This window comes from Amia ocellicauda, chromosome 1 (genome assembly GCF_036373705.1).
Source record: "Amia ocellicauda isolate fAmiCal2 chromosome 1, fAmiCal2.hap1, whole genome shotgun sequence".
Classification (NCBI taxonomy): Eukaryota; Metazoa; Chordata; class Actinopteri; order Amiiformes; family Amiidae; genus Amia; species Amia ocellicauda.
Genome location: NC_089850.1, coordinates 45,774,646 through 45,787,116, shown reverse-complemented (window position 1 = coordinate 45,787,116; position 12,471 = coordinate 45,774,646). Strand labels below are relative to the sequence as shown.

The 12,471-nt window shown below is 40.3% G+C and overlaps 1 protein-coding gene across 8 annotated transcripts in view; it reads right to left on the bottom strand.

Annotated features, from left to right (window-relative positions):
- LOC136751330 (dystrobrevin beta) overlaps window positions 1-12,471 on the bottom strand; it is a 109,426-nt gene that overhangs the window by 91,508 nt on the left and 5,447 nt on the right. The window lies entirely within an intron of this gene.

Sequence of the window (12,471 nt, the reverse complement as noted above, 5' to 3'; positions counted from 1 at the left end):
CTTCTTATCAGTTTCTCACATTTCAAGTTATTGTCAATGATGCATAGACCTAGTTCTGCAAACACAGAGCTAAGACTGTCAAAAACTAAAACAGGAATGTAGACGACACATTGATTCAAATGATTTTACAAAGTTCAGACAAATAATAATTACGTTTGTAATTTTCAGGGTTGTAATTTGTGGGAGGGTAAACAAGAAATAATGATCAACTATCTCCATAAGTAAATAAGAATATGCCCAACTTATTCAAATGCTAAGCAAATTAATACCTACCAGGTATTTTGTACCTATAATACCTAGTTTTACCGATTTCAAATATATTCCTATATGTATTTTTGTGTGTGAAATCAATGCAAACTTCAATATACACTTTCATTCCAAGAACAATTCAATCCACTATTAAATTCAACACAAAAAATATTAATTGATCTGGAAAAGAGCAGTTTTAATCTTATACGGGTGAAGCAAAGCTGCAAACAAGGTTTACTCATTCCAGTTTACACTGTTACAGTCAGTGGATCAATGTGATCAAACTACCTCACAAAGAGGGGCTGTACTCAGCACCTCCTATTCAACCATCCCCCAAGGGCACTGCACACCAGGAAACACAGAAAAGGATTGAAACGGATATCAAAAAGAGGCATTTAAATAAACTAACGCAAGTAGATCAGGGGCAATATTAATATACTACACTACACTAGGCAAAGGCAAGACACCCATAGAAACTAAGCAAAGTCAAAGCTAATTGAGGGGTCTCCTAAAGATTGGTACACTGAAAGGGGCTTTGTGTTCCTTTTCAGGAGTTACAATTTTCTAACTCAAATCAGCATTCATTCATGCATGCATGGATATAGTGAGCAGATCTCCACCTGAAACAGGACTGCTTTACATTCAACAGCCCAAATATACAGATATATACGCTCACCTAAAGGATTATTAGGAACACCTGTTCAATTTCTCATTAATGCAATTATCTAACCAACCAATCACATGGCATTTGCTTCAATGCATTTAGGGGTGTGGTCCTGGTCAAGACAATCTCCTGAACTCCAAACTGAATGTCTGAATGGGAAAGAAAGGTGATTTAAGCAATTTTGAGCGTGGCATGGTTGTTGGTGCCAGACGGGCCGGTCTGAGTATTTCACAATCTGCTCAGTTACTGGGATTTTCACGCACAACCATTTCTAGGGGTTACAAAGAATGGTGTGATGAGGGAAAAACATCCAGTATGCGGCAGTCCTGTGGGCGAAAATGCCTTGTTGATGCTAGAGGTCAGAGGAGAATGGGCCGACTGATTCAAGCTGATAGAAGAGCAACTTTGACTGAAATAACCACTCGTTACAACCGAGGTATGCAGCAAAGCATTTGTGAAGCCACAACACCTACAACCTTGAGGCGGATGGGCTACAACAGCAGAAGACCCCACCGGGTACCACTCATCTCCACTACAAATAGGAAAAAGAGGCTACAATTTGCACAAGCTCACCAAAATTGGACAGTAAAGAATGCTTTCAGCACCTTGTTGAATCAATGCCATGTAGAATTAAGGCAGTTCTGAAGGCGAAAGGGGGTCAAACACAGTATTAGTATGGTGTTCCTAATAATCCTTTAGGCGAGTGTAGATACAAAGGTAATGAGAATACAATATGCCAGATAACAACATATCCAAGTTGCAAAGGGATTTAGTCATTGCCAGATTGTTAGGGTGTGTGTGTGTGTGTGTGTTAGGAGGGGATGGGGTATAGTCATTGAGTTTCATAATAATTCTCTCAGCTTGAACTACCTAAATGATACCAGAATATCACATCCTTATTTTATTATGTAATTTGAGTTACAGAACCATTTTCAAAACTAGACTAGCTAATGTCTGACAAAACATTTTATTACAACACTTTGGAATAAAGAGGCAAAGACCTTAAAGAGCAGAGAAATCATATGATTAAAATAAAGAAATCCACCATTTTACTTCTCTAAAACTTGCCGTCTCTGGAATGGCCTTTCTACTTCACAAAAGGTTAGACAAGCACAAAAGGTAAATTACACACAAATATAACCATAATCAGCAAGTGAATTCATAGTTCTTTTAACTCTAACCCTCTTTGTTCTCTGCCAGCTCTCCAGACTTGCACAAACACATCCACGACTGGTGAACCGCCCCAGTAGAAGAATGGCATTACTGAAGTGAGCTGCGTTCTGCAACCTCGACACCTTACCTCAGTTCACATCATCATACATGGTGAATTCGATTAAAGAACAGGCTTCACATAGGAGGAAAGATAAATGAAATGAAACCGTGAGTAGAGTGGCACAAAAAAATAAAAGACGATTGAAGGTCGCCAGTTGAAGTGGAGGATCGATCTTGGTTACACCCGTCGGTCAGAGCATCAGCTTTCTATGGCACAGTATTACTGGATGGACTGGAAGACACATACAGGTTCATTTCGATAACTGTATCCCCCATTCACACATCCCACAGAGACAAATTAGAGAATGATTTATATCCGTGCATTGAAAAAGGCAGGACGTTTTCTCATTAGTTCTCATTGATGTTGAAATTTAAATAATTGCTGGATCAAAGGTTTTAACAAACATCAGCTGATGTCAAAGACAGGAACTTTTAACTTTTGTGTAGCCTGGTCACTTCAAGGAGGCTGCTTTAATATTCCATTAGGCCTCTCTGTTTTATCTCATTTTTCAAATGCAGAAATTAAGTATTATTTTGCCTCTCCTGACAGATTAATGAGAAAAGACACTTAATTCTGCTTTCAAGAGAAAAATCTGAAACACTTTAAATCAAGAACATATTTACCACATGAACTATAAATTACCAAAAAAGAAAAAAGCGTTTGAAAGAAGTCAACAATTAGATATGTACCGACAATTGCTGCTGGGTTAGCATCATTTTCAGGTAATCACAGTCATTTATTAACAGTGCATCCCAAATGAGAACACAGTTGTTCTTTATTGGATACATATTTATCTTTATGTATCCACAAATCATCACATTTTTATGCATCGCCATGCAAATTACAAAACATTATGAAAAAACAAATGGAAGTGTAGCAATCAAATGCATGGAAACGCACAAGATTAGACATCATCCCTGTGGGCAATTCTAATTAAAAACTGCATTAGTACTGTAAAGCATCTTCAGGTTTTAGCAGGACTCACTTAATCAGGTTAAGGACCAAGGATCGGATATTATCAGAGGGATTAAAATGAATTACGGATCACAAAGCTGTAGAAAGCCACGGCTGCTCTTGTTACAGTCCTGGAGGCAGAGGCCAGAGCCTTTGTTTCAGGTGTATCGGTGTCTGTTACTGCAACTGTGGTCAGACCGGGTTTATACAGAGACAGAGATCATCAGACCTGCTGTGACCCTGAAACATGGATTAATTGCGTGCAACACTGACAGGTCTGACAGCTCAGGCCAACATCTGAACGGGCTAAATAACTTTACTTAGATAGGATTCCTGATCATGTGCATTCCGGTGAAAAGACTGATCAAGAGCTTTGCAAACATATTCATTATCTATAAAAAAAAAACTTATAATAAATACTTCAAAACAAAAAACTATAACTTTCAAATAGAGCATGCATTTCTAGAGCAGGTTTGGCAGCTAACAGGAAGGAATATTTCCTGTAAATGTAAAAAGAAACCAATCACCCTCTGTAGTTTCTCTTTTGAGAAGATTTGATACCATTATTACAAACTCATAATTATTTTCATATGAATTTATAATCAAGTAACACTTCCAGTCAACATGAAGATGATATACTGCCAGGAAAAGAAGCACATGACCCAGACACTGACAGAATCAAAACTGCAATTCACCATGTAGATCACAAAATTAAAACCTGGCGGCGAGTTTGCATTACAGAGAGGGAATAATTCTCCGTCAACCAAAAGGAGCACGTTCCAGTATCAGGTTTCTAATGTGAGTTTAGCGGGCAGGCCAAAGCTTTGATTAGATCTGGGCCCTAATCAGCAATACTTACAAATAAAAATGCTTTTCTTCAGAGTTGCCAGGCTGAAAACCTGTGTGCTGCGGTTTGTGCACCACAGGGTTTCCAATTATTACCGACAGGACTGGGAGATGTCTGCGGCAATTACTGTGGTCAGTGCCCAGCGAGTCCGGCTGTCAAATGGACACTTTCTGGCGGCTTGGGGGTGACAGTGAATTTAATGACAGAGAGGAGATTATTCTTGGCTACCTAACCTGCACTTTCAGTTTTTCTCGGTACACCTAATCAGACCTCAGGACTGAAACAGTGGGCGACCTTTATTGGCTTATTACTGCTGGGCTTGACAGAGAAGGGAGATTTATTGGTACCGAACAACCAAACTGGCTGCGTTTTAAGACGTTTTATTTAAATTACAATGGGATTAACATGGTTCATGTCTACATTTCCAATACTGAAATGTTCCTCCCAGGGTCTGACATATAGATGGGCCACACTCACAGTGCTAAACCCAGACACATCTGCTGCACTAGAGAAGGAATAAAGATGCAATCTGCAACAGCTTCCTTTTTAAAGATACGGATTGTGCTTTCTGGGTTGTTGGTTATTTTAGCTACTACCTACCATACCTTAGACTTAACTTATTTTCATGAAAAAGAGTTCAAAAGTTCCCTTATTTAATACATAAAAATAAACTTTATCTTACCAACCCTGTCCAGTGGTGTCCCCCATACACTGTCTGCCAATATCACTTTGCTTTTGTAATGTGTTGGTCTTCAGCTGGTGTGCAATAATCAGTCATGATCATCCTGCTTGTTGCTTGAAATAGTGTATTGCTAGAATTTGTTGAACTCCCTTAAAATCCCTGAGATATAAATTTGTCCAGTAACCTTTTTTTCCCCACCAAGTCTCCCTGTGCTGCCACTATCTGTGCATGTGTTACCATTAGGAGCAAATTTTGGATCTCCCCACTATCATCAGCTTGGACATCTGCCTCCTGTAGTAACACTGCCTCTTCACTTAAAGCAACACAGGACTTGAAAAGCAAAGCATACCAAGTGATCCTGCAGCCAGAAGAATTTGAATGACCGAATGGGAACACTAGAGAAGTTCCTGCACCAGGGTTATACTTTTCTGTGATGTATATTATCTATATCAGAACAAAAAGCTAAACAATAAGAAGAGTGATGAGACATTTCTGAGCTTGCCTGACAGCAGCAAAGAAACTTCAGAATTGAACCAACCAATGCTCTGGACTACAGATCAGGATTAATGAATGCCTTCTTATGCTTCATAAACGAGTACAATGCAAGAGAGGTGTTAACAGGACATGGTTCAAGACCAAAGAGGTTTAACAGTTGAAGAGGTTGAGAAACATCTATCAAACACTAAGCTATTGGTTGTGGTAGTACAGCTTATTCTCTTAACTTCCAGAATCAGACAATTACTGTCCTATAGTGAGGGGAAAAGGTTTTTGATCCCCTGCTGATTTTGTACGTTTGCCCACTGACAAAGAAATGATCAGTCTATAATTTTAATGGTAGGTGTATTTTAACAGTGAGAGACAGAATAACAACAAAATAATCCAGAAAAACACATTTCAAAAAAGTTATGAATTGATTTGCATGTTAATGAGGGAAATAAGTATTTGACCCCTTCGACTTAGTACTTGGTGGCAAAACCCTTGTTGGCAATCACAGAGCTCAGACGTTTCTTGTAGTTGGCCACCAGGTTTGCACACATCTCAGGAGGGATTTTGTCCCACTCCTCTTTGCAGATTCTCTCCAAGTCATTAAGGTTTCGAGGCTGACATTTGGCAACTCGAACCTTCAGCTCCCTCCACAGATTTTCTATGGGATTAAGGTCTGGAGACTGGCTGGGCCACTCCAGGACTTTAATGTGCTTCTTCTTGAGCCACTCCTTTGTGGCGTTGGCTGTGTGTTTTGGGTCATTGTCATGCTGGAATACCCATCCACGACCCATTTTCAATGCCCTGGCTGAGGGAAGGAGGTTCACCCAAGATTTAACGGTACATGGCCCCATCCATCGTCCCTTAGATGCAGGGCAGTTGTCCTGTCCCCTTAGCAGAAAAACACCCCCAAAGCATAATGTTTCCACCACCATGTTTGATGGTGGGGATGGTGTTCTTGGGGTCATTCCTCCTCCTCCAAACACGGCGAGTTGAGTTGATGCCAAAGAGCTCGATTTTGGTCTCATCTGAGCACAACACTTTCACCCAGTTCTCCGCTGAATCATTCAGATGTTCACTGGCAAACTTCAGACAGGCCTGTACATGTGCTTTCTTGAGCAGGGGGACCTTGCGGGCGCTGCAGGATTTCAGTCCTTCACGGCGTAGTGTGTTACCAATTGTTTTCTTGGTTTCGAGGGAGACTGACAGTTATTTTGTGTTTCTTCCATTTGCGAATAATCGCACCAACTGTTGTCACCTTCTCACCAAGCTGCTTGGCGATGGTCTTGTAGCCCATTCCAGCCTTGTGTAGGTCTACAATCCTTGGACAGCTCTTTGGTCTTGGCCATGGTGGAGAGTTTGGAATCTGATTGATTGATTGCTTCTGTGGACAGGTGTCTTTTATACAGGTAACGAGCTGAGATTAGGAGCACTCCCTTTAAGAGAGTGCTCCTAATCTCAGCTCGTTACCTGTATAAAAGACACCTGGGAGCCAGAAATCTTGCCGATTGATAGGGGATCAAATACTTATTTCACTCATTAACATGCAAATCAATTTATAACTTTTTTGAAATGCGTTTTTCTGGATTGTTTTGTTGTTATTCTGTCTCTCACTGTTAAAATACACCTACCATTAAAATTATAGACTGATCATTTCTTTGTCAGTGGGCAAATGTACAAAATCAGCAGGGGATCAAATACTTTTTCCCCTCACGGTATATGGCCACACTCAGTAGTCAGGGAAGTCTTTATTTAGCCAGGGTGTTATGATGTGTGAGGATGACATGTGAAGCTGAACATTCGAATGTTGTGAGACCTGTAGTGTGATCGTGGGCGTTTCCTTGGTTTCCTGTGTGACTCTGTGAACAACAGCCCCTCTGCTGCTACGACAGTCGTGCACGACGTGTTGTCCGAGGGCTTGCAGCACAGTGGAAACATATGCTGCACAACCTGAGCCCGTCACACTTTTTACTGGGTTATAGTGCCCTCACACTCAAAGCAGAATACCACCTTTGATGAAGCTGTAGGCCAAAAACATTTTAATGCGGTTGTATTATTTATCATGTGTAACAGCGCAGCCATATAACAAAACCATGTTAGTGCTGTTTTATAATGGCAACGGCTGTTGGCAGGGAAGAGTTTTAATTTGAGATTAATAGGCAATGAAGTCGTTACCACTGTCAGAACGATGCTTGTCTGGCTCTTCCTGCCTGTCAAAGTCTCCCATATTACAGAGAGGCAACTGCTATAACACTGAAACTTGTGCTGCATCAAACACTCTTAAGAAAGATCATATAAGGCAGTAGAAAACCCAATGAGAACTTCTCGATTCTTCTACTTTGTACTTTGCATCTTTTGCAGCCTTCTCAATATTTCTTTGCTAATTCTGTACTTATGCCATATGAAATCTTCTATGTTGCTGTTATGGTCAGTAGACATTTATTTATTTATATATTCTACCAAAAATAAATGGTCTTAGTTTCCGTTATGCAGTTACTACAAACTATAGCAATTAAGGCAAAACATATAGCAAAAACTTTTCTTCAGTTAGCGGTGACTTAAAATACTGAACTACTACATGAAAGAGTAGGACAATTAGGTTATCCTTTAAAATACCATACCTTATGCAATACAATAAAAGGTTTTTCTTTAATACATTTGCAAAAATAAATAAATAACAGTGTACAGATGGATTGAAAAAATAAAATAAAGCCTCTTCATTTGAAAGATCTGAACCTCGGATAATAACATATGACGTGCAATGCTACAAAAGCAAAGCAGTCTATCATAAAGATTACACAAGAAAGAGGCATCTCTGATGAATGCTTGGTGTGTGATGTCTGCACAGGCTTCCGATTCCTTACTTTTGATATTTTTAGATGAAGCCCTCACTACTCTGTATAACACAACAAGTCTTATGATCTTCAGATAACTGAGTTCAGCTACATGGCAGAGAATAAAAAGGATTTGCATAAGAACAAAATATAAGTAACAACACAATAATAAATATATTTAAGTTTCTAAAGCAAAGATCTAAGAAAAATAATCAGTATAAACTAAATGGCTTTAAATGAGCACACTTTCATGAACAAATGACAGTCTTTTTAAAAATATCTACAAGTGGTTTTGCAGGGCCTTTCAGAGACGCATCATTCAAAAAGATGATATCACTTCAGTATTGTTTATTCTTCAGAAACGCTTCCAACATCAAAGATGGACAACAAAATCACTGATTAAAACACATTGCTCTGCTCATTACAGGAAGAAGAGAAATCAGGCTTAAAGTGTCAACAAGCTCACTTCAAACCCAACAAAGAGAATATCAACAGATTTTTTAGTTTTTTTGGTTGTTACTTGGGTATTCTGTCGTTTACATCAACTTCACAGCTACAGCTTTATTAACATGGGGCATAGCTTTTCCTTTTTTCTTAATTTTTAGATCTAGAAGATGTCTTGAAATACCGACTCCTTGATTAAGAATTATATATATATATATATACACACACTCACCTAAAGGATTATTAGGAACACCTGTTCAATTTCTCATTAATGCAATTATCTAACCAACCAATCACATGGCAGTTGCTTCAATGCATTTAGGGGTGTGGTCCTGGTCAAGACAATCTCCTGAACTCCAAACTGAATGCCTGAATGGGAAAGAAAGGTGATTTAAGCAATTTTGAGCGTGGCATGGTTGTTGGTGCCAGACGGGCCGGTCTGAGTATTTCACAATCTGCTCAGTTACTGGGATTTTCACGCACAACCATTTCTAGGGTTTACAAAGAATAGTGTGAAAAGGGAAAAACATCCAGTATGCGGCAGTCCTGTGGGCGAAAATGCCTTGTTGATGCTAGAGGTCAGAGGAGAATGGGCCGACTGATTCAAGCTGATAGAGGAGCAACTTTGACTGAAATAACCACTCGTTACAACCGAGGTATGCAGAAAAGCATTTGTGACCTTGAGGCGGATGGGCTACAACAGCAGAAGACCCCACCGGGTACCACTCATCTCCACTACAAATAGGAAAAAGAGGCTACAATTTGCACAAGCTCACCAAAATTGGACAGTTGAAGACTGGAAAAATGTTGCCTGGTCTGATGAGTCTCGATTTCTGTTGAGACATTCAGATGGTAGAGTCAGAATTTGGCGTAAACAGAATGAGAACATGGATCCATCATGCCTTGTTACCACTGTGCAGGCTGGTGGTGGTGGTGTAATGGTGTGGGGGATGTTTTCTTGGCACACTTTAGGCCCCTTAGTGCCAATTGGGCATCGTTTAAATGCCACGGCCTACCTGAGCATTGTTTCTGACCATGTCCATCCCTTTATGGCCACCATGTACCCATCCTCTGATGTGCATTATCCTGCTGGAAGTAGCCCATGTCACAAAGGTCGAATCATTTCAAATTGGTTTCTTGAACATGACAATGAGTTCACTGTACTAAACTGGCCCCCACAGTCACCAGATCTTCACCCAATAGAGCATCTTTGGGATGTGGTGGAACGGGAGCTTCGTGCCCTGGATGTGCATCCCACAAATCTCCATCAACTGCAAGATGCTATCCTATCAATATGGGCCAACATTTCTAAAGAATGCTTTCAGCACCTTGTTGAATCAATGCCACGTAGAATTAAGGCAGTTCTGAAGGCGAAAGGGGGTCAAACACAGTATTAGTATGGTGTTCCTAATAATCCTTTAGGTGAGTGTGTATATATATATATATATACATATACATATACACACACACATATACATACACACACACACACATTTCTTTTTTAAACAGATGTGTCCTGAGAAGACACCACTTGAGTTCCCATACACTGAACAAATGATGGAGCTGTAAGATATTCAGCTCAGCCATTCTGTACGTGTGAGCTAGAAGGCCAGCGAGTCACAATCATGGGCAGAAAGTAAGTTATATCAATTCCACTGGTGGCCAAACCACGATCAGGTTGTTCTCTCTTCAGCCTGGGGGTGACAACGTGCAGCTAAAACATCTGACGTAATACCGGGATGGATGCAGACCGTACGTGACCCAGGCCTGCCTCCAGTTGTCAAGAGACAACCCGGGAATGTGCATCTGTGCATCTGAGGGCTCCAGCAGGAGGTATTGTGCATCAAGTACTCTGCCCTGTGAGGCATGTAATGATGCCAGACCCTCCAGGTAGTGTTACAGCCCTAAATTGAGATCTCAGAAGACAAAAGAGCCTTCTCCCTGTGCAAGAGAGATAAATGACAAGGCATGGTAGGCTTCACTGCGTAGTTCTAGCATGGCATTGCCAGGTGCTCCTATTCAAAGTAGGCTGGTTTCTTATCCATTTATTTCAATGATTAACCTCGTAGGTACCAAAATGAATCCTTGTCAAAGTGGATATTACCCACTCTGTTTCTGCTAAAGTTAAGCTTAATACCTGCTGTAGTAGTACTGTGAAAGGGATTCCTATTTCTGCAGTAGGTGGGTCAAGATCCTGGGCAAGGACAGGGTGTCAAAAAATCACAACTTTTAATTTGCATTTCAGGGCTTCACAGCTTTACAAGACTAGCTTATTAACAAATGTCCAGATTCACAAATGAAGAAACAAATTAGGTATTTTATTGCTTTTAATAACGCACCCCCTAATCCCCGGCAATTTGCAGTTAAGGACAATTAGGATAATGAAAATAAAATATTAAAACACTTCACCCTGTACAATATCCCATGTTTGAGTGTGTTCTTTCTCCTCTGTAATACACCTTAACAGAAGCCTGGATACCGAGACCCATGAGCTGCAAAAACAAATGTGTTTATATGAGTGGGCCATTTCTTGTTTGTTTATTGAAAATGACATTCCAAGTTAGGATGGAGAATAAGTGGCTCGGATGGGGTTTCAAATGAGACAAGGCCATCGGTGGAGCAGCACTGGCCAGATCTGTCCTGGTTACAGGTATGATTTATCTTGATCACAGGCTTGTTCCAAAAAGTGTGTGGGATACAGTTCTCCTACAAGACTGGTGTAAAAAGCTTGAGAGACTGGCCATTGCCCTCAATAGGGCCTCGTTTGGCCAAGATAATTAATTGCTTCAGACGAATAAGCAGTAAGGTTTGGAGTTGCAGGTTTGTAGAGCAGAGCAGAATATGTGTTTTTATCAAGGACTGTTCTTGCATCCCAACAAACACACACATCTGCCAGTCTTGCTGCAGAGCGCTGGGGAACGCTGAAGTGGTGACTGTTTGTAGAAGAGGCTGTGCAGGTTTCTGATCGTTAAGTAGCTCAGTGATCAGCACTAAGGGCCAGTCAATTTCCCAGTTTTTCCTCTCCCTTGGGACATGCCTTCACCACATTTACAAGATGCAGTAAAACCTTTCCGGTTATGCCCTGGCAATCCCAATACTCATGACAAATATCCTTCTCAGGAGGAAAGTGGATGGTGCTACAGAGAACCTTCAAACGCTTTCACTACTACAGACATAAAGAGGCCCTTTCCTTCAATAAGAAACTATTTAATTTGTCATTTTAGGTTTGTACATTTCTTATTATTCAAATGTTTGCATTTTTGCTGTGTTGTCTCTCATATATGGTTCACACGTCTGGCATGCTAGAAGTTTTCTGGATGTGCAAAGTATAATGCTTTTTGTGAGAAAATGGAAGAACATGAGTGTACATCTACAGTCTAAACTAATCTAATTAAAAATATATTCTGTTTAAGCACTGCTTCATCTCCACAACACAGCATCTGAAGGTGGTTAATAACCAGTTAGTATGTTGCTCTCATCTGTAAGATTTCCAGCAATTTATATCTGAATACAGTCAGCTTCCTGAGCATGTTTGTGGTTCTTCAGCACCTTCATACACTTCATGTTGGCCCTGCTGACTGGGATATTTTCAAACAGTCTGACAAGGACAGTAAGCTGAAAGGATAGGCTACTGCTATTAACATCTACACTGGAGTGCGCAAATAGAAGGCTCACAAAGTCCCTTTATCTGCTGAATCAGTGACACTCTGTACCTGTTAGCATCCGATTCCTGACTTCCTGCCACTTCCTGGCATGACTTGTCTACAGAATCAGGGAATGTCTACTAACGCTGGACATCAAAGGCCCGATCCACGGTAACCATACCTGCCATATGGCGCGTCTAAGAGAAACATTAATAAAAAAGTAAATAAAAGTGAAAATCCACATTCACTGAAGAACAAACATGCAATGACAGTCCTAACCTGGATAAAGACTCTCCAAGTTCACTGCCACCATAAATAAGGAGGAAAAGGAGAATAGATGCACACACAAACCTTGAGAAAGCATTGAAAATGATAAAAATATTGTCATCAATTTCTA